At 41.8% G+C, this 26,489-nt stretch overlaps 1 protein-coding gene across 1 annotated transcript in view; it reads left to right on the top strand.

The window, feature by feature from the left end:
• The window catches only part of CLYBL (citrate lyase beta like), an 80,529-nt gene that overhangs the window by 1,048 nt on the left and 52,992 nt on the right, over positions 1-26,489 (top strand). The gene's annotated exons all lie outside the window — the stretch shown is intronic.

Genomic DNA, 26,489 nt, shown 5'->3' with positions numbered 1-26,489 from the left:
CTCTGCTGTCACATCATTTTCATATTTGTTTATTTTCCTAACTCTGTCTCAGTGCTTCAAACTACAGCAAGCAGTGTTTATGGTTTGAGTATAAATGTCTTGTCCAGAAAGTTAGGAAAACAGACTTGAAAATTTTCCCATGTCCTTTCAAAAATGCAGATCAAATTTTATTCTTTCCTTTTTTTTCTGAGTTAATGCTTTCCAGAAGGGTTCTCTTTGATAGTGCTCTCTTTAACTTTCAGCTCTTTACAGGTATGTTGGAAAGGAAAAACTTTACAGAGTTTGCATGTACCTATTTTAATTTGGAAAAGTGAAAATAGCACTGCTGGATGTTCCTGTGAGCTGCTGAAGATGATTGGAAAGCATTTCTCAGTTGCTAAAATTCTGTGTTGAAAGACTAAGATTGTATCTCCTGTCATGGTGAATTAGTATTGTTTCATCATATTTCAGAGGCTGCTGCTGTAAGATTATACAAGATTGTAGTTGTGTAGTTGTGTACCAAACTGAAATATTTTTAGGTGCAGCTTAATTATATCAAATAATTTATAGCATAAGCATTTATTTGTAATAAACAATGACAGAAAAACAAAATTTTGTGATCAAGATGACAAAGTAGACAGTAGTAATTTCTCAAGGGTGGTAAAATTCTACCTCTATTGAAGTGAAGTTGTGCCACTGGGTATAAGATTTCAAAGAAATTAGGGGGAAAATTGGTAATAGAAACTTGAGATGACAGATGAGCCCCTGCCTGAGCTTAAATGCAAACAGAAAGCAGACAGGAGGTAGAAGTGGGGATAAGCTACCAAGAAGCAACACAAAAGTGTGGTCCAGGCTTGTAAGAGCACAGTGAGGAAGTTCAGAGCTTGTCTGGAATCAACACTGGTGAGGGATGAGCAGGACAGCAAGAATGGCTGCTACAAGTGTATCAGCAGTGAAAATGAGAAGGAAAACCAGTCAAATGGATGCACTGCTCCATGACACTTCAGGCTTTACTGTCAGTCTGCTCAGTCTCAGGCCTAGAAGCAAAACTTGGGGGAGGGAGGGAGCAGCCACAGTAGAGGAGCATCGAATTAGGGTCTTTTAAAATAAGCTGGTCTATGGGACCAGATAGGACACACTGGAGGCCTCTCATGGAGTTGTCTTGTGTCATCATGAAGCTGCTGTCTGTCATCACTGAAAGGTCAAGGCTAGGGAATGTTCCTGAAGCCTGGAGAAAGGCACCTCTGCCAAAAAGGCCCTGGTGCTGTTGTACAACAAGCTGCACAGGGTCAGTGGTGTGTGCTTGCAGCAAAGGTGGCCAACCACCCCCAGAGCTGCGCTGGCACAGCTGCACCCAGCAGGTCAGGGAACAGGTCTTTCCCCTCCACTTGAATTTGACAGTCTCTTTCTGGAGTGCCCGTGCCAAGCTGTGGATCCCAGGACAAGAAAGGAGCCCAGAAGGGCCATCAGGCTGGTCATGGCACAGGAGGAGAGGCTGAGGAGCTGAGTTTGTTCAACCCACAGATGAGATGACTGAGTTGGGTCTTGATGGAGACTTTGCTTCCTGAGGGCAGCTGAATGGTGCAGAGCCAGACTCTTCTCAGAGGAGCTCAGAAATGGGGCAAGGAAAAAAACTGGGCACAGGTTGCATGAGGGGAGATGCTGACTGGAGACAAGGGAAAAATGTCTTGCCCATGCAGGTGGTCTGAAACTGGAAGAGATTGTCCCTTGGTGGTGTATCCTCCCTCCCTGAGGGTATTCAAGCCTTGGCTGGATGAAGCTGTGATCAGCCTGGTGTAGAACAGTAGTTAGTGCTGCTTTGAGGAGGCAGATGGATGAGGTGGTCTCCTGAGATCTCTTCCAACCTGAATTAGACTGTGTGATTGCATGATTTAGTAGAGAAGCCTAATTCAAAGTGATCAGAAGTTTGAATTTCATTTTTAGATCTGCCACAGATACTCAGGAAGATTTTGAGTCTTAGGTTCTATGAATGTGAAGCTGAAATTATTATTGCTCTTGCAGCTTTGTTTATTAATGTTTATGAGGTGTTTGGGGACTTTGTGTGAAAGATATGTCAAGAACATGCATTGAAGTACAGTGTTCAGTGGCCCATTGCAAATGGGTCATTTCAAATTGAGGGAGAAAAAAAGTCCTCTAGGAAACAGCAACACTGAGCCTGTCCTTTATTCATTATTCTTAGATAGTACTGATGAATTTGACTATTTATTGCTGTGTCTTATATTACTTAAAATGCTACTTATGGACTTCCTTCAAACTGCTGCAGAAATGTTGAATTTGGGGAAAACCAGGACCTGACTGAAGGTTCGCAGTGCCTTAGGCAAAACTTACCTCTCTACAGATTTTCATTTGCATCAAGTCCAAGCAGCAAGTTTGAACCACATCTAATGGGTCTATTTTAACAAGCCACTGTGTGGTTTATATTAGGTTTAAGTTAAAATTTGGGGGATCAATAATCTGGAATGTCAGCAGCTCTATTTGGTTGCTCATTCAGAAGGAAACAAGGAGGATGAGCTTCTTATTACTGAAACTGCTAACATTTTCAAAACTTCATTTGGTTGCAGTAGCAGCTTTTGAAGCTGCAGGCATAAAATAAAAATATTTAACTATTTTCTATGCAATATTTTCTCTCAATAAAGTTTTGAAATATTTTCTCCCCTGTGCCTTACCCTCACGATTATGTTTTCTAATGGCTCACAGAGAGCACCAGAAGAGGGGAACCCATAGCCATACCATAATCTCCTTACCATTTCAGTGCCTGCATTTCTTACCTTCAAGAGTTACAGCCCTGGCCACAACTTCAGGTGTCATCTCCTTCTCCTTCTTTTCAATCTTATTTTCTAGCTGGTATTTTGACTGAATCAGAAAAACAGAAGAAACCTCACAGCATTCACAAGGAGACAATTTTTCAGGGAATTTTTTGAGGACAACCAGTGGGAAGAAATGGCTAAAAAGCAAAGTTATAGTGTGCTGAGTACTAACCCTGAAAGTAGGGTTAGACCTGATCCTGGTATGAGCAGCACAGGGGCTTTTGCGACACCTTTGGTACCAGACAGAGAGGTAGGAGGTCTTCAAAAATTCAGAATAGGAAAGGTGATAGGAAATATGCTGGTGTTGTGGAAGATTTCTTTTACAAAGGTAGCTTTAGTCTTGCTGAACATACCCTACAAGTCATGCTGTTCTCAAATCCTGGTTGGGGATCCACATGCTGTTTTTAGAGGTTCAAATGCATAGTGTCACATGATGTAGATTGTAAGCTGCCTCTCCAGGTTTCTGACTCTGTAAGACATAGGGAATTTCTACAACAGAAATTTAAGTTTTGGTTGTGGGAAGAATTGAATAGTAGTAAAGGGAAGTTACCTTCACTGAGATACTATTCAGAGATGAAGATAGGATTTCTTCACCACTGATGTATATGTAAAGTTTCTCAAGTGTTGTTATACATTTTAAAGATATCACTCAGAATTACAGGCTTGGTGATATTTTAAAGTGAACAGTTCAAATAAAAATTCTAAAAATATAAAATTAGAAATAATACAGATTGCAGTGTTGATATGTCACAAATGTATCACACTCTTAGAGACAAAAATAGCCTATATCTATTTCAGCTCTTCACAGGAAAAGGTCTGAATATGCCTTCATTTTGATTGTAAGAAATAAAAACGTTTTTAAAATGGCTGCATTGATATGCTTGTATGATTCATAAAAAGCCAGCAAGCTGAATTGCATCTTATGAAATTGAAAGATCTCTGTGTAGGAGCTGAGCTGTCTCAAGGGCTCTCAGCCAAGCCAGCAGTCCCTGCTATAGCTTTCCTCTCTAGAGCTGCATTACTCACTGTGCTTGTAGGTCAGGTGGACCTATTATCAGGTGGAAAAGTTTTCTCTTCCTGTTGGAGTAAGGAATATTTCCATGTCAGTGCGTTCATTTTCCAGGGGCATAGTGAGCTGAGATTTTGTAGTTTGTTCCCATGGGTTATGCAAGGTTACCACCCTTACAAGAGAGTTTTCTAGACCTGCATTTATTCCAGCAGGTTCCTGTCTTGGTCATGCTGTTCTTCAGAGCATCCAGGAGGTGTTAGCTGCCAGGTCAGCCTAGCAAGAGAACAGTTGGGGTTGCTACTGTAGTGTTTATATATCTTTCTCAATCCTTGGCAAGAGTTTTGAAGGATTTTGATGCCTCCAAACCAATGCTATTCGTGGCTTTATCTTGTTTGTGGTCTGCAGGGTGGTTTTGAAGAACTGGGTTATACGGTATGCTCTGCAGCTCCCTTTAGTGTACCATCAGGCCAGGCAGGGCACAGTCCCTCCTGCCAAAGATGACCTTTGAAAATTCTCTCAGGCAAATTTTGAAAGTGCGAGGATTTGGCCTTTTCTTTCCATGGGGAACGCCAGTGTTATAATTAAGAATCAAAACAAAGCCCCGTGTTCCCTCTGCTCATGGTTTTTTTTGTATCAGAGGTGTAAAAGCAATCCCTTGGAGTGTACATATGGCTGAGAAACGTCTGTGCACTCCTCTAACATAAAACACTTGGAAATAGGAAATTTTATTGTTGTTCCTCAGGAACTATATAGACCTCATTCACCCAATAAAAAATTATTGATATTCAGGGCTGCACTGTAAAATTATGTCAGACTGATTAGAGTTTAAGCTCCTAAGCCCTATTTAATGTGAATCATCATTATATCTCTTTGTCTCTTTTAGAAAAAAAGTTGCCCTCTCCTCCAGCACTTGAGCAAGAGAAGCTGGGGAAGAGGAAGCCTCAGCTCTGTGCTTTCCCCTGTCCCTTCCTCAAGAGGGGAAGTGGTGGCTCCTGAACCTCTCCTGTTCTCCCCACTTTCCTCAGCAGTGAGGGGAAGTTTGGTTGTGTTAAGAGGAGGTATAGGGAAGGACCTATTTTGCTAATGTGCAGCATGTCCTCTTAGAATCATAGCATAAATGTGTTCCTACCTGATATCTTGGAGCCACTTAAAAGACCATTGTGCTGTATCATGGAAGAGGGAAAAATCAGTTCATTCTTTTGAATTGACTGTTTCAAAAAATAGTATTAAAGCCCAACCACTTTTCAAAGTGTTCCATTATGAATAACACATATGTAAGAGATAAGTCTGAGTTCATTACAGTTAAGAGCAGATCATCTGCAAACATGCTGATTTTATGGAGATTTCTCCCTGTGAGAATGCCTCCTCCATCTCTCTAGTGATCTGATCCTGGGGTCAGAACAAACAGCACGCCAGAGAGAGGGCATCCTTGCCTACCATTTTTCCCTTAATCTGAGACCTTCTGACCTTTTTATTCCTATCATTGATGAGAAGAGGCTCTTGCATATAAAACAACACTTCAACTAAATTCGGGGGTGGAGATAAATACATAAAATGGGTCAGCATGGTATACAAAAAAAAAAATCAAGGCCTTATTTGTTGAGATGCATTTCCTTATTGATCTTATTGACGCATTTTTAGTATTAGTGGAAGAAAGCTCCAGTTGGTTTTCATAAATCTCTAGTTACTTCAATTAAAACCAACAGTTTTCCTGTATTATATGATGATAATTTCTTTTTTTTTTTTTAATAAAGCCGTGTTGGTTAGGATTTATCAATGCTGCAGGTATTTCTCTAGGCTCATAGTGAAGCTGTTAGCTAGTACTTCATAGGCACAGTTGCATGAAACATTGATAACTAGGTTATTTTACCAGGTCTTTGCTTTATTTATAATAAATTAGTACTGTACCTAATTGTATTCCTCCTACAGGGAGAAGGCTTGCTGATAAAGTGTGTAGAGAATGATTAAATGTACACAGGCGCATAGTAGGGTGACTTCTCTTCAAAAGATGCACAAAATTAAAATGGGAATGCTGCTTTCCCCAGTGGCTTGCCATTATTAAAAGTCTGAGTAGCATGGGAAATTTCTTCTGTAGGAATTGGGGAGTCCAGAAGTCTCTCTGGTTTATTGTAGGGAAGCTGAACTGTACAGTGAAACTCTGCAAGGCCTTTTTGATCCTTGAAGAGTTCTGATGAATATACATTTTTATGAAAGTTGTAAAGTGTTTTCATTTCCTCATTAATCCCACCATGGTCCTGGAAGAACTGCCACTCCTGAGTACTGACTGTGACAATAAAAGTTTTTGTTCCTATTGTTTTACTCTACAAGCCAATCATCTTCCTTACATAAAGATTTGAGGATTCATAAGGAGATCGCAATATTCAGCAATTTTCTTCTTAATGAGCTCAGTAATGCATGTTTCTTTTCGAGCAGAACCTTTGAATTGCCAGTTATTTCTTTTCCACTGATTCAGATGTATCCAATTAAGTTTGACTTGGACATGTACTGACATAACTATTACTGCTGACAGAATGGTGGCTAGCAACTTATGGAAAATGTCTTGGCTCAATATTAACAGGGATTGAAGACAGGAATACATTAATAGACCTGGGAAAATATTTTAAAACATAAAGTTAATATTTGTAGGACTTGTAAGTCACAGTAGTTCAGTTCTTCATGTGTAGCTTACTGTCTGCAGGCACATCAGCACACCTCGGTACTGAAGGCTAACTGCAGGACTAGAATGTGTTGCTACACATTTCTGGACCAATTTTCAATATTTCATCTGTTCTTGTAGCAGGAAGGACCTGGCTCCTCCATGGAGCATCTAGCTCTTAGTTTGAAGGAAGATGTTGTTTCAAGTGTGCTACAGAAAATCAAGCTAATATTAAAAAGTTCAGTTCACATGGTAGCTGAGAAACAATCTGTAGGATCAAATTTGGGCACTTTTTTTTGTATGCAAAGCCATGTGTTGTGTTGTGTTGCATTGCGTTGTGTTGTGTTTTGTTGTGTTTTGTTGTGTTTTGTTGTGTTTTGTTGTGTTGTGTTGTGTTGTCAGGGCTGCAATGGCACCAGGGGTGAAGAAAACATAAAGGTACTGCCCCTACTGCAGTCACAGCATTTAACACCATTTGCTCCAGGCCTCCTTTGCTTTTTTTTGTTGGCAGTGAGCAGGCGTTGGAATGTGTTTGTGTATCCAGGTTTCTATTGCAATTAATCTTAAAACCTAGTCTTGAACCTAAGATTCCATTGTGCTCCTAACCAGTAGTCCACCCTGCTTATCCTTCCTCATTGCAAGGCCCATGCTTCCAAAACAGAGCGGCAAGTGAAGACTGAGGAAATCCACAGACCCCATTAACAAAGACATGGACCAGAAAGTGGTAGGACACATAGAGAATACAGCCCTTGCCCTCTTTGGTAACCTTGTCTACAAGGTATCTCTTTGGTCACAGTGGTATAGTGGTCCTGTGATCTGATTTGGACAAGATAGGTAGAGGAGGAAAGGTGGAAATGCATGGTACTTTTCCCAATGCATTGGTGCCATCAAAGCTGGACCTGTCCCACTGAGGAGGAGAAAGAAACTCAGAGATACTCAGAAGATTATGGGAAAATCTGTGGTTTATTTTACCAAACTGTTTGAACACTACCTGTTCACTTGGGGTTTTGTAGTGTTATTAGGTAGCAAAACAAGGAAATGTGGTGAGATGCTGGGCAAGAGAAAAGAATTTTTGATGTCAGGTGGAGAAACAGCATAACCATATACATTGCAGATGAAGGTGAAGATGAAGTTGCAGATGAAGGTGAGGACGTGTGTGGTCACAGTTAGGCTTGGGAAGCTTGGCAGGTGTCAGCTGAATGTATGATATTTAACATCTATATCTTTTTCTAGAAACCAGATAAAAGGATCCTAGCACTCAGTGGTGGTAACTAAACCACCAGTACCTGTGCAAAAGCCTCATTTCCTTCCATTGTATGACCAGGAGTCCACAATGCTGATGGTGCTGTGGATTCTGCTGTCCTTATTCAAATAGCATTTCACAATGAATTAAGGACATTTGTGTCTAAATTAGTAACTCAGAATTAAGCCCTTAGGGAGTTTGAGTTTCTTCCCCCTATACACCACCATATATTGAATTGAAGGCATGTGAACTGTGCTAGTTGCAAAATAAGTGTAGAACTGTCTAAAACCAGCCTTTTATTTCCACCATGAACTAAACCCATGCCATGACATCCCTTTAACTTAGAGTGGAGCAATTTATCTCTGTTCAACAGAAGACAAAACACATGGATTATGATTTCTTAAAGCCCTGGTTTTTACATATTCTGTGAATTACTTTCTTCTCCGAATTGTGAAAGACTGTATATTAAGCTGTGCTTTATACACCAAAAGAATACTCTTTCATGGAACAAGCTGATACCCAAAATCTCTGGCTTACTGATCATGGAGGGCATCCAGATCCATGAATCTAATGTGCAGTCCCATACAGGATAGGACACAATATGCAAGTCTTGGGATTTTTCTAGTCCCTGTCATAAAAGCTATGATAAACAGGGGTGGAACACTAGAAACTACATGCATTTGCTTATTCCCATCTAAACCTGTCCAGCTCTCCTGGCTACATAGTATGCAGTAGGCTCCAGGGGCATGACAGCTAATAATGCGTCCCTAGGTTACACATTGCCATACCCAGAGTCTGGGCTTCCAAGCAAGAAATTCTTTTTCAAAGAAATGAAAAACTTGCCAAATTTATTCTTCATTATGGGCAAGTCAAAACATCCAGCTGCATTTGAAAGTTGCTATTTTGGCAGCGGTTTTTGTATCTGTATGGAGCATGTGCAGTTGTTAGCACATCTAAATGTACTGTCCAAAGTATATTGAGCAACTCTCCAAAAACAACTGCACACATCTGCAAATCCAGCCTGCTATAGATTTGGATGTTAATGTCAGCTACTTTGCTGAGGTTGTTCATCTTTCTTTTTGGCTATAATATCACAATGTGAACTGCCTTTTTGTCTATCAATAAGGGAAGTGATAAGCTGATGGTGGAGTCTGATCAGCACTTTGCATCTTTTTGAAAGTATAAATGAAATTCTGGTGTTTTCTGAGTTTGACTAACAATTTCTATCTTTAAGGCAGCTTGGTTGCTCTGAGATTGCTGCTTTAACTCCTGCATAACATAATGCTGCCTACTGTGGATCGCTGTAATGGCTCTTTTGGTATCCTTCTTTCACTGCAGTGCAGTAGGGCTACCCTCTCCAGAACAATGTACTTACCAGTTATTTCAAGATTGGGAGAAAATAATTTTAAATACTTTTCTTTATTTTGATCACTGAGCTCCAGAAGACCATAAATCCTTGTGTTGTTCCTCATTTGGGAGAAAATGGTTATAAAGATCCTGGCTGTTCATTTTAGGATGATTATAAACCATGGCTTGCTTATTCTTTCCTCCTTACTTGTTACTTGTTAGCCCCTTAGTGGATTGCCTCAAAATAGCTGCTCCTATGCCAGACTCAAGATAACTTTATCTTCTAAGGTTTCACAATACAATTGTGCATTAAAAGGGGATATGTTGAACAAATTGGTATTTTCTTCCAGCTTTGTCAAGTTATTTGGTTACATTTTAAGCTTTGATTTCTCACAGACCCAATCTTCCACTCATTAACCAATTATTTTTAAATGGAATATTTACAGATCATAATTTAGTATGCATTTTCTTGAGAAAAAGGGCAAATTAATACATGTAAACATGGATGAATCTATTTAAATATGCTGTCCACAAAATCTTTACAATATGTAAACAACATTTGTTATGCCTTGGAGATAACATATGATTGGACTCACGAGACCCTGTTTATCCTACCAAACAGTTTCTTTTATAACTTCAAAGGGAATTTTATATATTTATGGCAATAGCAGGGTGTTAAGTGCAGCTAGACAGAAATTATACCTCAGCTATTTAGTTAATGCCAATAGGGATTAAATTAGATTTTATAGCTGTTAGTAGAAGTCTGTTTTGTAGCTAACAAGTGGGATTTTTAAATCCTGGAAAGCATAATCCTATTATAAAACTGGCAGCTGAATTAACATTATCTAGGAAGCAAGTCTTCACGGATTAACATTTTTTGACATTAACAAAGAAAAACTAATGCTACAGGGATATTAGATGCTTTTCCCAAAAGTAGGGGAAAAAAGAAAGTGAATATAGGACAAGATAAATGGCACAAATAGTGCAGGAAGGAAAAATGGAGTGAAATATTCATGAGGTGAAATCTGGGAGTGGTCATGTTCTGCCTCAAATACAAAGGAAATACACTGAGTAGGAAGAGATAACACAATTGATAATTCATATATTATCCCACACATTGACTTATACATGCCTTGTGACTAATTCCCAGTTACCCAAATGAGCATGGGATAGCCACCGAGGCCTTCTCCTGTCCTGAGGGGCTGTCTCTGCATTCCAGCTGTAGGAGCCAAAGACTGGCAGCAGTGCTCAAGAAGCACTCATCCCTTTACTGAAAGGCCCATCCACAGAGACCCTGATTAAGGTCTCCTTACGTCCTTTGAAGAGCAGTTATGGGACAGTTGCCACAGGCAGTGGTACAGGGGATGAGCGGGACACTGAACTTGCTTGTCCTGCAATACCTTATTCTAAGCATCGATAGACTGATTAGCTGTAAGGGTATATACCATGTCATATTTCAATTAAAAAATCTTTGTCCACACCACAGTTGCAGAACAAAACTTTTATTACTTAAACTTGTGAAGTATACATCTCCTGTAAATTATTTTTAAAGCTCTGTGGTTAGAATCTGAGGCTTTACTTCATCAAAGTTGCAGCATTGAAATAATGAAATTAGTACTTTTCTGTGTGGAGAGTTAAGAAGAATCCACTTAATAAACTTACCAGTCACAATAACATGACAAACAATTTCTTCTAGATTTTGCAACATAGTATTCAGTGGTTTTGATCCAGTACAGATTTTATGATAACTTCTTTTGGTTTCCATCTTGTCTCATAAATTTCTTCCTACTTATCAAATAGAGAATTTCAATAATTACAAATGAGAGCATGAAATATCTAAGTTGCCAAACTATCTATCCTCCTCTGAAGTCAGTGCCATGAGGAAGAACCTTGGAACCGTTTTTTCAGTGGGAAAACTCAGATCATTTGGCATCAACAAGACCAAGATTTATACTCTGTTGTGTGCATTTTGCACCAAAGATAGTGAACCCTAATAGGAATGGGAAATAGTTGTTTGCCCTCTGTTGTGGCTCTTTTTCAAAAATCTGTCCTCCAAATGTGTTTTTTATTATTATTTCCATATGCAACAGTCTGTAAGCCTGGTGCTTTAAAGCACACACGTATCTTTTAGCCATTGCCACAGCCCTCTGAGGTGCTGAGAATGTTCAGAGAAATAGGAGTAGAATGTACCTGTGATTTCTCACATCAGGAAGGACATGAACTTGATGTCTTCCAGAAGCACATGGTCCTTGATAAAGGATCTATCTTTCCTTCCCCCTTAAGTAATGAGCAATGCTATGGCATTTTGTTTCCAGGTTTGCTGAGTTGGAAGGTATACAGATTTGGCCTGTAAGACAGGTTGTTTTTAAAATGTTTGTCTATCTCCTCAGCTTGTGTCAATAGGCTTAGCTCTTCATTTTTCACACGGAAGCAGCTGTCAGATGAGAAATAAAGAAAGATTATGTGGAATGAGACTGTTACATGACCAGAGAGCTGCAACCACATCACCTGACTGGATACTCATCATCTGCCTTCAGTCTCTGGAAGAGAGAGATGGAGATGCTAGGGGGAAATGGGCTTACTGAGCTGAAGACCCTTCCTCCACATGATCCTATGCCTGCTGTGACTGGCTGCTGCCTGACTGTGAAAGAGGTCATCGAATGGGGAGGGAGGGATGAAGGATGTTTGGCTCTGCCACCCAACACTCTTGTATCTGAGCATGTGTTTTTCTGGAGTAGAGGCTTTGTAGAAGCTCATTAACGGCCAACATGTGAAAAACAGCAGCAGCATCACCTGAGCATTGCCAGCCAGAGCACCTGACCTCAGAATCTGGCTTCATGTTGTCAAATTTGCTTATCATCCATGAGGTACAGTGGAAGTGCTGAGGAGAAAAAGAAATGTCCAGAAATGTGAAGGTGGGTTGTGGTTTTCAGTGCTTGAGGCTATTACAAGCAGCCCTGCACACATATGCTCTATTTTGTAGCTGGAGGTGATTCATGCACTGAGAAACCTCTGAGTAGTGCTTGATATGAATTGACAGAAACTAGCAGAAAGAGCAACTGGCTTCTAGCCTCTGACAGCAATTCCCATTCCTGGTCATCAGACATCACCTCTTCCTACATCCTCCTCTTCATTGAGGTGCAGTGCTACATAACAGAACATTGCATGGCTCATGCCTTCATGGGGATGATGTTTCCTGCAGGAAGAGCAGAAGCTCTTTGTCATAAGCAAGGGCTCTCTGAGACCTCCCCTTTTTTTTTTTCAGTGGAATCTCTGGGATTTCATAGTGCTACTAGCAGTGAACAGAGCCACAAGTCTCACCTTTCAAAGCCATATATTCTTGGCAAGCCAACTAAGGTAAAAAAATATAATAATAATAATCATAATAATTTACGTTGTGCATATTTAATGGGTAGCGGCAGGAAGCCCAGATAATGGCAGAGGCAACATCTGTAAGCTGGTTGTGTCCCCTGGAGCTGGAGCTAAGGAGGCTCTTTTCCAATGTGGTCCAGAAGTTGGTAAGTGGAAGACAGAGTGTGAGGAAATGCTGATGAAGCAAATGAGGTGCTGCTGAGGAGCAGTGGAACAAAGCAGCAGCCTCTCAGCTCAATGAAGTCTTGCCTGGGATTTCACATGGGCTTCCTATAGGCCCTTTTTTTACTCTCACTCTTCAAGAAAAGAGAGCTTGTACTACCTTTTAAATGGGCAAGTTACACACAGGAAGTTCCCACCTTGTCAGCCAGACAAGTGGCTTTCTTACACGCTGAACTCCACAAGTGCTTAGTAAACTTTGTATGTGTAGTAAATCTCCCATGGCTATCAAACCCAATTCCTTGAGTCAAGCAGAGCATTTATAGAATTGTGGCTTTTTTGTGTTTTACTGGTGAATGTATCTGGCAGGGGAAACTAGAACTTCCATTTGGGATCATTTGTCACATTAGCACATTTCCCTTGAAGTTGCTTTATGCAGCAGTGTCAAAAGCTTTCTCACATCTTGACTGCCCTCCACAGTCTCTCAACACCTCTCCTGAAGTAAGTGGCCAAAGCTGGAGATTGTATTTCAGGAGCTGCTTCACCAGTGCTGAGTAATTATCATGAAATCATGACTGAAGCTTGTTCTGTCCTGTCTTCTTCTTTACCCAGCTAGAATCAATAGATATAGTGAACAATAGACTTTGTTCTTACTTCATCATACAGCTGCACAGTTTCAGGTATTTTGAAGCATCCTTAGCACTGGAACATGATATAGTTACCTTGAGTTGACTTTAGACACATGCATTCAAGAGTGCTATTCCCAGCCACACTGGTAATCCCTGAATGCGCTCTTAAGTGCTTGAAAGTCTGCTTTTGTGCCTACTCAACAATGTTTCTGTCCTCTTCTGGTAGCTTGTTATCTCTTTCATGCCAAGGTTATCAGATATGTATCTTCTGTCTGAGGCCCTTAAGCAATCGAAATTTGCCTAGCAGACTCTGACAAGAGACACATGCAAAGCACATAAGCCATGGCCTTTTTATTTAAAAATGGCTAGGATAGGAAAGAGGAAATAATGGTCATGTCCATGATGGCATGGGTAAAAGGCTTACTGAAAGCTGATGGATCAGGGTCAGAGGGGAAGCCAGAACATGGGAATGTCTTGATGGTGACTGATCAAGGAGAGACTGTGGACAAATATTTCTTTAAACAACTGAAGGAAGTATTTCAAACTCTTTCTGACTCTCATGGAGAACTTCAACCATGCTGGAATCTACTGAGAGTAGCACGTGATGGGTCACAAGAAATCCAGATTTCTGGAATGCAAGGAAGACAAATTTTTGGTGCAAATGCTGAGCAACTAACTAGGGGAGATGCTTTGCTGGAATCCTGAATGAAAATGAACTGTCAGTCAATAGCAGTTTTGACTGCAGGAGCTGTCAGATGTTGGAGTTTATGATCCTGAAGGCAGCGAGGAAGGCAAGGACACAAGACTTCATCTGGTAGACAGAACTAATGCCACATTAAGCTTCCCTTGAAGGCAAGGGAGCTCATAAGGGCTAGTCAGACTTCAGTGACAATCTGCACAAAATGAAAAAAAATCATCTGAAGGGTGGAAGAACAGGCAGACATGGCAGAAGGCCAGCTTGCTGAACAGGGAACTCTTGATTTAACTCAAACACAAAAAGGAAGCATACAGGAAATGAATGCAGGAATGGGCTACCAAGGAGGAATAGAGAAATATTACCTGGGCATGTAAGCACAGAATGAAGGTCAAAGGCCGGCTGGAATCAACCACCACAGCCTGCCTGAAGAGAGATGCTGACTGGAGGCAAAGGGAATAAAGTCTTTCCCGTGCAGCTGGTCAGACACTGGAAGAGGTTGTCCAGAGCACTGGTCTGTCCTTGCTCCATGGGGGTATCCTAGCCCTGGCTGGGTGAGGGCGTTATGAGCCTGGTATACAGTGGTAGTTTACCCTGCTTTGAGGAGGCAGATGGATGAGGTAGTCTCCTGAGGTCCCTTTCCTTCCTCAATTAGACGTGTGATTGCATGATTTTCCTAGTGGTTAGAAAATTTGTCCAGGAAGCCCAGGAGCACAGGCCTATTTGTCCTTATCTGGAGTGACGACAGCAGCACCCTGCTTGCTAAATAAAACTCTGGTCCATCTGTATGTACACACCCATGTGGTAGAGACATCCTCCACCTTGCTTTAAATAAGCAGATATTAACTGGGCCACAGACCAAATCTAGGCCTGAAGCTGACTTTCTAGCTCAGTGATCAGGACATGAACCTAAGAAAACACAGACCTGGATTTATATCTGTGCTCCAGGGACAGCTTGTACATTTTGGTCTATGGCTTTTTTTTTTCAAGCATCACAGTGTATGTGTCCCTGTGTGGTTCTATTCCTAGTTTACTAACATAATCAAGAAATCAGATCCTCAACAGACATGGAACTGCTACCGTTGCTATACTACCTGGGAAATTTTCATTTACACATGTTTCTAATAGCCTGCCAGCTCCATGAGCAGCTCTTCCTGTTTAAAGACCTTCAAACAATTCATACAGCTTTTACCACTTTTCTAGTTGTAACTGGAAAATTATATCGTTTACTTAAACTGCCAACAGCTAATTTTTCCCTCCCTCTGTACTCTTCCCTCACCTGTTGCAGTGCGATAAACAATTCAAGCCAATTCCTCCCTTTGTTGGAAGTGCCTGGAGACAGACTGCAAGGATTAGAAAAATTAAAAAGCAGTGTGCTGGAAGCTGCTGAATCCAGCAGCCGGTTAGTACCAGCGCCATCATCAGTGAGGCTGAGCAAGTGTTCCCAATGTGTATGCATGCACATATTTACATATATGTGTGTATATGCATTTGTATATGTACTTTCTGACCATGTTAAATAAACTGAGTGGCTAGTTATTCAGTTTAGCACAGTCAGAAAGTAACATCTTGACCAGTGCTCACCTGAGGCAAGTCCTGCTCCCAGTGCTGCACATGCTCCCTCTGTAGAGTAACATGCATTGGCGCACAATGTCTGTATAATATATATTGCTGTATACACATAATATAGACATATCTGGCCGTAGACAATCAGTATATCCTGTATCTGGCCCCAGACCCCTCAGATCTCCTCAGTTTTTGTCACCTGGACCTAGGGAGCATGGAAGTTCATGGCCCCACTGCCTTTGCTGTAGACAGACTTGTTTTAATTAAACACACTGGAGGACGCCTGTAGCTGGCCTCAGATCCCGTTAACAGTTCAACTTACCTTACCATTAGCCTGAGAATTACCACCTCTTACTGTCCATAGCCATATATATTGTTAGTAAATTAAAGGCAAGATTTTTCAAAGTCAGAGATTAAAGGCAAGAAGCTTGCTGTCACCTTTTTTTTCAACAGAAGTCGGGTGTTACGCTGTTATTCCAAATTCTGTTCATCTACAGATGTAGCTATGAAATGAACAGCTGCAAGTATGGCATGCTTGAGCATCTTGTAGAATTAAGATGGAGACTCCACTGATATATGTTTTATTTGCAAGTAAAAATTCAAAGCACTGTATCACTCAGCTGGGCTGACCCACATGTGAGGGTCTGTATGCGCAGCATGTTTTACTGATCCCTTTGTAGAAGGTGATGGAGGAGGAGGAGTAGTTCAACTGGGTTAAGCACAGTAGATGGTTTAGATAGGAGCTTCTGGCTACCCTGCTGCTCTTGCAGTTGATTAGCTGTTTTCAGTAATTATGCATTTCCATCAGGGGTGCAATGGTTATCACCTCTGGTAATGAGATTACTCCCATTTCATACAAGTGTAATGTTCTGCTGGTTCCCTTTTGGCACTTTACACGTTTGCTTGACTCGTGCTTTCAACGCTTGCCGAGGTTGCACACCATCGTCTCTCCTATGGACTCATCGAACCATGCAAATGGGTTCCCCAGCATTTGTCAGTCTTGTGGAAGCAACCTATAGGCCTGCCAAGGTAGCCTCACAGCACGTTCAGTAAAGAGCTTGCTTTGCAGTAACCACAGTGAACTAGTTCCAGGTTTTATTTGTTGTCACTTTTTTCCCAAGTGGCTGCACCAGGCTGTCACTGAATGGGAATTACATGTTTTTCACTTATGGGAAAGCATCTCTGTAACCCATGACATAGCATCCCAAAGCATGGGTTTGCACTCCATTTACCACAGTAGGAAAGGCACCATCTTTTCATCACAATATTGAAAAACTTGCAGTCTTTGCTTGGATTCCCTAAATACAGAGTACTCATTCCCCAAAGCACTGTTAAAAATCATTATTGCCAATTATAGAACAAGCCAGAGAAGTGGATGCTGATGTTACATCTGACTTAGACAAATGATTTGTCCATTCTTCTGGTGGAAATTTCCCTGGAAATTTTTTAAATGGGAAGAAAGAGAGATACCTCAGAAAAGGACAAGTCATTGAAGAAGGTACAAAATTGTAATGCACGCTTCTGGAGCTTAACAAAGAGGAAGGAGTACTCAGTGAAACATTATACTGCACGGAGCTGCAGATTCCAGGCATTCCTTTTGATGGAGCCTCTGAAGGAAGTATAGAGGCTGTGTATCCCTTTTGAGGCAGCTTTACAGGTCACAGATCTGGCCTAAACAAAAGTATTTTTTTCTAAACTACTCCTTTCATTTTCCTCCTCCTCATGTCAGGACTCCAGCTGAGTTTTGTAAGCAGTCCAAGGGCCATCCTGGCAGCATCTACCTCCCTGCCTCTGGGGACTGATTCCAGGTCATAGATCAGAGGGAAGGTATACTTCATAGAGTGCCTTGGCACAAGTGCACCTCCTTTCATAGTTTTTTTTTTTTTTTTTCCTCCAGAGTGTGGCATGAAAAGGGCAACACTGTAGGCTACCAATCAACCACCTCCTTAAAATAAACCCCATCATCACAGTATCTTTCATGTAGACATCCCAGGGAGTAAGCTGCATGGTGCAAAGAAGGGCATCTGGTTTTCACCCTGTTCTGGAAATCGAGTGAGTATATAAATGTGGGTTTTGCCAAGAAATATATATGCAAGGGCTTGAGTGGCAGCCTTGGAGGGTGGAGACATCCTTGCCTCTCCATGTGGTTCCAGAAGCCATGTGACAAGTTCCTTTAATGCTTTTTGCCATTAAAATTGATCCAAGATCCCAAAAGATAAGCTATGAAATTCCTCTTCTGTGTGAAGCAGCCAGATTTCCAAAAAGAAAGAATTCCGTCAAGAGACCAGAAAAAAATGCTACCTCTGCAGAAAACCTCTCCCTATCACTTCCAAAAAAGGTCTTCATCCTGAAGGTGCTGCTAAAACCAAGAGCTTCCAAGTAATGGCATTTAGGGAAAAAGACATTAAAGGTACCTTCTTTAAGAATGGGAGGACCTGAGACTCCCACACCAAGAGGAGGCACAAAGGAGCTGTCAGACGAAGCCTGCCGCTCAAGGAAAGAGTCTCCTCCCTTCCTTCTTTTCCATGTATCGTTTCTTGCCCATGGCCCTTGTTTTTAACATGCTAAAATGAAAAAGGGTGGTGCAGTTGCTTTCTCTGGGCTCTAGAGAGTCAGGCTTTTGAAGGCCAGGCACCAGCTGTGAAGTTAAATTGATAAGATCTACATTTCAACAGAATAAGACATGTAATTCACCCTTGAAAAGTCAGAAGCCTTATTTCTGAGAAACTACTATTTAAGAGAAGATTTGACTATGCTCTTTAGTTCAATCTAATCTACTCAGTCTAATTATATGTTCATTTCTTCTCTAGCTGAGCATAACAGTAATATTAAAAAATCATATAAAATTTGAGGTTTTTTTCAGCATTGCATGAGGTCACTAAACTAGGGTCATGTAAGTGCTGTGAAGACAACACCAGTTTTTCATTGAGAGGGTTTGATAAGGGACTTGTATTGTTGCAGAGACAATCACACTTGGAAAATCTCACTATTGAACTTGTTAGTTCTTGTAAAGGAGTAGCTGCTATAATAAGGAAAAAATCACATCTAATTTCATGAAAAAGTGTCAAGTGGAGAGAATATGTTTTAATAGCAGTTGTATTATTAACTCTTTGAGATTCCAGTGTATTTCAGTGATCTCTAACACAGCTGTACAGTAAAAGTGCCAGTGCTGGCACAAGCAGCATCTGAGAAAGGTCCCCATTGTGCCAAGACTGTGACATTGCGTTCTGCTGGAGATCTCTTTGGCTTCGTTTCATGCATACCTAGCAGATTTAGCAGATTGTGAAAATGAATGTTTTCCATTCTCATGGCTGATTTTTGCATGCATCTGTTCACTCATCTAAACCTTAGTTACATGCTGCTATGAGAATGAAAGGGTATAATTTTTTCCTTGGAAATTGGGATTGTTTCATGCACCACAATTTCTGCTTAAGGATCATGCACAGAAATTGTGAAACACTTGTCTCACTAATGTCTTAGAAAAAAGTATAGCTACAGGGATGCATTTCTCTCTCCTTCTGTATGCATATCTGGGCTTCATGTAGTAGGAATTACATGCATAAATCAAGAGAAAAGTACTCCCCCTAGAATGGAAAATACCTGTTGGCAGGTACCAAAATATAAATATTTAAACATGGCACTTGCGTATAACATTAATAAACCCACACTGATTATGTCGCAAATTCTGTATTGTAATTCACGATTCTTACTTCATATACCAGGTTGCAAGTTATTGTGAGTGCTCAGAGTTTGCCAAATTGTTTGAATATTGTAGCTGTGCTATATTACAGGGCTTACACAGTCATTTATGTGCTGAACGCTCTTCATTTTATTTTTTTTGAAAAAACACAGCCTGGCAATTAGCTCGATACAATGAGCTTGAATAGGGTTATGAAAGAAAATGGATGTAGGTGACACTCCAGAATTAGCACTGTTTACACTTTTGCTTCTTAAAAGTTACATTTCTGGCATGTTATATTTTTGTGCTGTAATTTCTCTGTGTTAACCATTCTAAATACCCTTTAATATTTTTTTTTTTTCCATTAAGGAGGGATTTAAATGGCTTAACCACATTCTCATAAGAGATCTAGGCAAAGACAAAGGCCGAGATTCAGATAGCTGTCAGCCCACCCAGCCCTTGCAACACTGCTAGTAAATAGCACAAGTCGGAGTTTTTCCTCAAAATTATTTGTGTTTGTAGATTTGTATTGTCTTTGTTGCAGAGATGTACTTCTCTGAGCCTTGCCCCCATGCCACCAAAATTAACATGCACCATCTAAAAGTTAAAGACAAGGATACAAAGGCAAAAAAAGCCATCAGTAGGAGCATTGTGTCCCACAATACTCTTAGCACACTTGCTTCTTGTGCATCCAAAGCATCCATTAAACCTTTATATCACTCTTCAGAGACTGTAATTTCTTTTTCCATAGCATAAAGTTTACTGGTTCTTCTCTTTTCTAAGGCACCCTCTTTGCTGAGTAGTCACACAAAAGGAACAGAGCTAAAAAGTGAGTCACATTAGTCATGCTGCGTAAGGTCCAGTGAAGTGGATTTCCAATTATTGCTAATTTATTCAAGGGTAAATTGTTGCGCTGCGAGGGGGCGAGCAGTAGGGGTGGGTGCAGAGCCCAGCGGGCGCCTGGCGGGGCACGTCGTGCTCGGGCTGTCATGGTTGCTGCATCTCCCAGGCATGGCTTCCAGCTGCAAGCACACACATGCAGACATACTCTGCCGTCTCACAGAAGGACGAAGGAAAGATTGCATTTCACTATCCCCTTGCTCCTCTGTGGTCGCTCTGGGGACCCAGATTGCACATGGGAGCTGAGCTAGGCCTGAGTGTGGCTGGTCACAGGAACATCAGGTCTGCCCTTGTGGCTGGGTCCTACCAGGGGCTCCTGTGACTGTGGGGTGCTTCCTGCTCATCTGTGTCACCTGAAATGCATGGCCCCTCTGGTCTGGGAGTATTTCATGGAGGAGAAAGAGAGTAGCATGACCTAAGGCTATCACATAGCAGTGCTGCAGGCAACATCCAGGGCCCCAAGAGGTCTCAGGGTGACACATGCTTGGCTGTGCCCAGCCACAGAGACAAATGAGAAAGTGTGGCTATCGGCAGTCTGTGTTTTAGCTGGCATGCTGTAGTCCAGGGAGCTCGTTGTGGAACACATCCCTCCTGCCTTGTGCCCAGACATAGTGTTGCTCCTTTAGCTTTGTCATCAGCATGGATTCCAAACCATTGCACACCAGGCACTGCTCAGCTCTCCATTATCTTCTCTCCAACATCCATGCTCCAGTAGGGTCATGTAGGAGAATTTGTATTTCATTTTCAAGACCCTGTCCTGTGCAAGCTAGTACATATGCTGTCCATGTTCTGGCAATGCAGGGCAAGAGATGTCCCCACTCACCTCATAGAGCATCTAGTCAATGGTTTTTTATGCAGCTGGAAAGCTCACATGTGTGGTCACCTTAGCTAGGATGTTCAGAGCACTGGGTAAAGACACCTTTGCAGTTATTAGCTACACAGCCTTGTGCTTGAGAACAGCTGGTTTGATTTCAGTGGCAAGCTGTGTGTTTCTGTCTGGGCGAAGTAGATGCCCATGGGAACCAAGTCCATCTGGGCCCTTCCCCAAGGGCTACTCTCTCTGCTCTGACTAAAGGGTATTTCCCAGTCGAGCTTGCCAGCCTTTGTCTGCAAAGGAGCTAGCTACTAATTTTCACAAGCTGTGTCTTAGTGAACTTTTGAGGACCTTTTAAAAGCTGAGGATCTTTTCAATGAAGTTTAGACATGCTACTTTAAAAGTCTCGTTTAGCCCATCCAAATCTCTAAGTGAAAGACAATTAAAGTATCATTTTATAGCTATTATCTCTGCTCAGGGATCACAGCGGTACTTGCAGATCCAGAAAGGCTGTATTTTCCTTCTTAGACTAGGAAGAAATACAGGGAAACAGGTGGGGTTTGAAGGTCAGAATTAATCCTGTTGTCTCTTTCATTAATTTAAAATTTCCATTCTGGTAAACTCATGATTTTCAAAGGAAAATCATGTTTCTTCAAGGAAACAAAATGGCCTTAGACTTTTAGGACCTTTACTCTTGCTACCCCCTGCATGCTAGGGGGTAGCAACAGTAAGAATAACCAATCTTATTTTACCAATTCCTATATAGACTACGATACTTTGCAAAACTTTCCTGCACATTTTTGATATGTGTGTGCTAATTTGTCATGGAATTACAGGTTTGGGCAGAAGGTTGTAAAGTGTTTATATTTGTGAAGATTTTGTTGAACTGGAATGCTGCTGTATTCTCCACTGGTCTGATATTTTGCATAATGGAGATGTAAGTTTGCTTGCCTCCTCCTTTTTTCTTTTTCCATTATAAAATGTAAGAGCTGAGAAGCAATTAGAAATGGTGTTTTTCTTTTGGCAACTAAAAACTGTTAATAGTCGGAAAGTTATGTTTGCGGCATAGATTGCTAATAAAATTCGCCTCTTCCTGCCAAAATCAGAGAGTCCAATTTTCAACATCTCCCCGGTCTCTCTCTCTGCACGAGTCATTCACACCGAACTCGCTGCACTTCTGACTGTTTTGCTTGTGCACTCTGTCAAAAAATATTTTCTGCATCTCTAATTTCATCAAGATATGCTTGACTGCGAGTGTCAGCATCACCGAGCAGTAGTATTTAATTCAAAATTCGCTGCGTCTGTGGCTGTGGCAGCTGAACAACTGAAATATCAGTGAGGAACCAGACCACCGAGGTGCCGCGGTTTGTTGGCGTGTTTGTGCAATTAGGTGGGAAACGTCACTCTTGTGTGACTGCCCGTGCTTCAGCAGTGCTCCATTGACCAAATAGCATCCATTTCTAGTATTTATGTCAGCAAAGGTTATATGTAAAAGCTCAAGATGTAATGGTTGTGTGTACCATATTATGAGAAACAAAAAATTCTCTTTTTTCTTCTCCCTTAAGTCATAGTAACACATTTTTGAATAGCAGTCTGCAGTGATATTAATCTCACCTGTGCAATTGCCAGGGTATTTCTTACACTGAGATGCAGCCAGTGGTGTTTAGGCTTTGGTAGTCTGAAGTGAGATGTGGGTAGGATGGCAAAGGTAAGAGCAAAGACTTGAAGAAAATCAATGGAAAAATGTGGGGTGTCTACCTGTCTCTTAAATATGGATTGTTTTGGGGAACATCAGTGTTTTTGAAGTGTCCTCACTTTCACTGTTCATTGTGATCTACCTTGGACACAGTGGTGATTTTCTCCTATCCTGGATATTTTATTGTCCTTATTTTATTTTCCTGCACAGATAGGTTTTTGAGCACTGGTACCCTGGGAGAGGTAGATGCCCAGGTTATCAAGTGAGTGACATCAAGGCATTGCACTTCTATTCTGAGTTGCCTTTGGACGTGGTATGGTACAGTGAGGGGTCACGTATTGGGAGCAGGCAGCTGCCTGGACCCTCAAAGGTGTGGGGTACAGCTGGGCTGGTGTGGCCCAACATGGAAAACAGGCCAGTGAACTCAGTTCACACTATGTGTAAATCCAACCATTGCTGATCTTCCCCCAATATATTTAGCAAGGGAATTGGGTTTAGTGGGTTCATTACATCTGTTTTCCTTGACTGCTGATGTGAAATAATTGACAGATGAAATGTGAGAGGATAATTTCATGTTTCACACCAGTGAGTCCATTTTATTTGGTACCCTTCTCACATGATTGGGGAAGACTAGTGTCATATGAATCCTTTGCCTAACTGAATGATGAATCAGCAGGTCAATGATGAGGTCATACCAAGACCTCCCAAAAAGCTCTTTATTGTTGTTTGGGTTGGATTGGGTTTTGTGTAGGCTTCTGAATAGGTTTCATGATGCAGTATGCAGTTTAAGTACTTTCCCCTCGGTTCAGATTTGTTCCTGGCTGGCACTGCCAAAAATTTCAACTCTCTGACAGAAACAATACTTGGTAGCAGCCCCTTTTCTGGCAGGTTTAGCAGAGTCACCACTGGTTGGTCAGACGCAGACAGTGGCCAGTGCTTGCAGTCTGGGGGTAAAATCTTTGTCTTGGGAATGAGCAGTACTTGCATGGGCTTGTGTGACACCTTGTTAGGGAAAACAGGGTGCCCAGGCTCTGCCTGCATCAGGCAAGCCTAGTAAGTCATGGGATTTAATCAGAACAGAAGGGCCAGACATAAGTGAAACAAACCTGTGGTGAGTTTTATCCTGGTAGACAGGCCTGAAGTATCCTTAACTGCTTGCTTTGCTTCAGATGCAACTGGCACATAGCGGAGGGCAGCCCCATGTGCTGTGAAATGAAATGACTGATCCAAACCACAGCAGGTACTCATGATGGAAAGGAGACCTTAGTTGCCAGGAACTGCTCCCCAGAGCAGTCACCAGTGCTCCCAGGCTGCTGCCCAGTACAGGAGTTTGAAAAGCAAGGCAAAAGTTCAAAAATACCCCTCCTTGGAAGACTGGAAGTTAATGTTTGCGTTGTAATCCTGAAGCTTCATGGAGATCTATAAAATAGTATTTGTGTTGTGTCTGTCAATGTCAATGCTTGACTCTGAAAAGATAACAGCATTTCCTTCTGCTGCCCCCATGACAGAAGAGGGTGGGGGAGTCAGAGCATGGCTGCTAACATGAGCACAACACTGGTGACACCATCCTGGCATTCAGAGTGCTAATCCTTTCCGTATTTCTGAGGCGCCTGTCAGTAGAGTTTCCTTGATGCACCAGTGCTCTGGGAATAGAGCCGATTTCTAACTTAGAGAGGGCTCTGCACAATCACCACCTTGCATACTCCTAGCACAAGATAAATAATTGCTTTACATTTCTGCTTCTATCAGCGGTAGTATTCTTGTGGCTGTTCCCAGTCCCGATGCTCAGTCTCCCTGCCAGCAGGTGCAGGAAGCTCAGCGAGGGTGGTCCAGCTCAGTGCACTCTGCGAGAGGGTATCCTGTGTTTCTCAATAACGGCTTCTCCAACTGGCGGATGAGCCCCAGAGGGAGTCCTAGACAGTTCTGCGCTGGGCAGAAGAAGTTGGCAGTGACACAGGGCCTCAAGGATGTAGTTTATAAAGCCGGGAAAAAATCCCCTCCTGTGGTGCGGTGCTCTGTGCCAAGGCCATCATCCTCCAGCCAAGGCAGGCTGGATGGGTCTCCCATAAGAGTCTGTCAACCCCTTTCATTAGGCAGCCAGAGGGGCTGCTGCTGAGTGATGCACGGCACCTCCTTCCACCCCATGCGTGCTTCCTGCCAGCCAGAGAACAAGAGGCTGGGATTAGAAATCAAACTCTGGTTTTTTCTGCATGACTGTGCAGGGCATATTGGCATTAGAACCCCCTTGCCTTTATTTATTTATTTAAAATAAATAGTTTTTATTTGTTTTTTTTCCCAGTATCAGTGATTTCGTTCTCACCCCCTCTCCATACCCTCCTCCAGAGGCATGAGTATGTGGGGGATTGTTCTGGATGTGGTTTTCAGGGTTTTGTCCATCTCATTACAGCAAATGCATCACCTGCATTACTCAGTCATTCTTTGGCTGCCTGGGGAAAGAGGCCTTCAAGAGCAGTTGCAACAATAATCCTGTCTCATTACGGCCCATGGCACTGCTGCTGTGAAAGTAGGCAAGCTAGCAGATCTCCTTCTTAGAAAATACCAGTCTAGCCGTGCGGAAAAACTACCCTCTATTACTGGGTAGTCAAAGCTATATTATGGACTTCCGTAGATGGGGTAATTTAAATCACAATAATTAAAATGAAAAAGTGATGCCAGGATAGAGCAATTTCCTCTTCCTTCATCTGATACCTATAGTGGAAAAAGAAATTGCAAGAATCTCGGTCGATAACAAAAAAAAAAATCAAAATAGATTCTGCAGCCCCCGGGTATACTAAATATTTGCACAAAGCAAATTTACAAAATCCGCATATTTCTCTGTGTTTGTCTGATGATCTTTTCTCATGCATTTGGGGAAAGATGCTCAGACTGTATGCAGTCAGTGGGTCTACTTTAAGTCACTAGCTCAGTTTGCTGCTCTTTGTGGTCTGCCAGGCTTTTCCAAACCACAGCCCATTCAGTGGCATTTCCTTCATGCCACACTTCTTCTGGTGAATACCCATCCTTCAAGTATAAAGGCTGGAATAGGTTTAGGTAAAGGTTTAGGAAATCCTCTTCATAAGGAAGAACTGTGAACAGTCACTGAAGGCTCTTCCTATGAATCCATGTCTTCCTATAAATCCATCTAGGACCACTGGGAACTGTGGTTCTATTACAGCCTTTGTCCTGCTACAGCCACCATCATGGGGCAGCATAAAGCCGCTTCCCTCTGCCCATTCTGCAGCCATGGCTTCCCCAGAAGCTTTTCCCTTTTCCTGCTTCCAGGCCTAACCAAGGGGCTCACTGGAGCTGCATGGGGTCCTCCAAATGGGAGCTTCTGGAGCTGGAGTTCGTCTCACTCACACTCCCACTGAGTGGCCAGAATGGCACCGCCGTATTTTAGAGAATTCGCTGCAGGAACATCCTCCCAAACAGTAGATGTCCTTGCCAAGGAAGGGTAGTCAAGCTTATGTTTTCCATAAGAAAGATGTTTCCTGAATGATTAATTTTTTTTTCTCTGATTCTCTGTATTACAAATTTTTTTTAAATATTTCTTAGTGCATGTGACTGTGTATTTTAAATATAATTGAAGGGAAACTAGTCCTTTTTTCTCCCTCTAAAGAGTTGAATTTATACATTTTAATATGAAGATATTCTCAGTAGGGAGCAGGAGCCTATCGTTGGCTCCTACTACAGGCAACACAAACTGCAAATCTAAAAGAAAGGGCTATGGCACAGAAAAGAGGAACCAAATTTCAGATGCAGAGGGAGAATACAAGTATTTAGACCATAGCTGTAGCTATAAAGCTAGAGATAAAAGGCTTTTTCCTTTATATTTTCTTTTTATTGTTTTTTATAGTGCAGTACAATACAAACATTACAACCTGGCTGACTCCTGCAGAGATGCCAGGCACTAGCGTC

Source organism: Corvus brachyrhynchos, unplaced genomic scaffold (assembly GCF_000691975.1).
Source record: "Corvus brachyrhynchos isolate BGI_N302 unplaced genomic scaffold, ASM69197v1 scaffold12, whole genome shotgun sequence".
NCBI classification, from domain to species: Eukaryota; Metazoa; Chordata; class Aves; order Passeriformes; family Corvidae; genus Corvus; species Corvus brachyrhynchos.
This window is presented reverse-complemented; position numbering and strand designations above follow the sequence as displayed.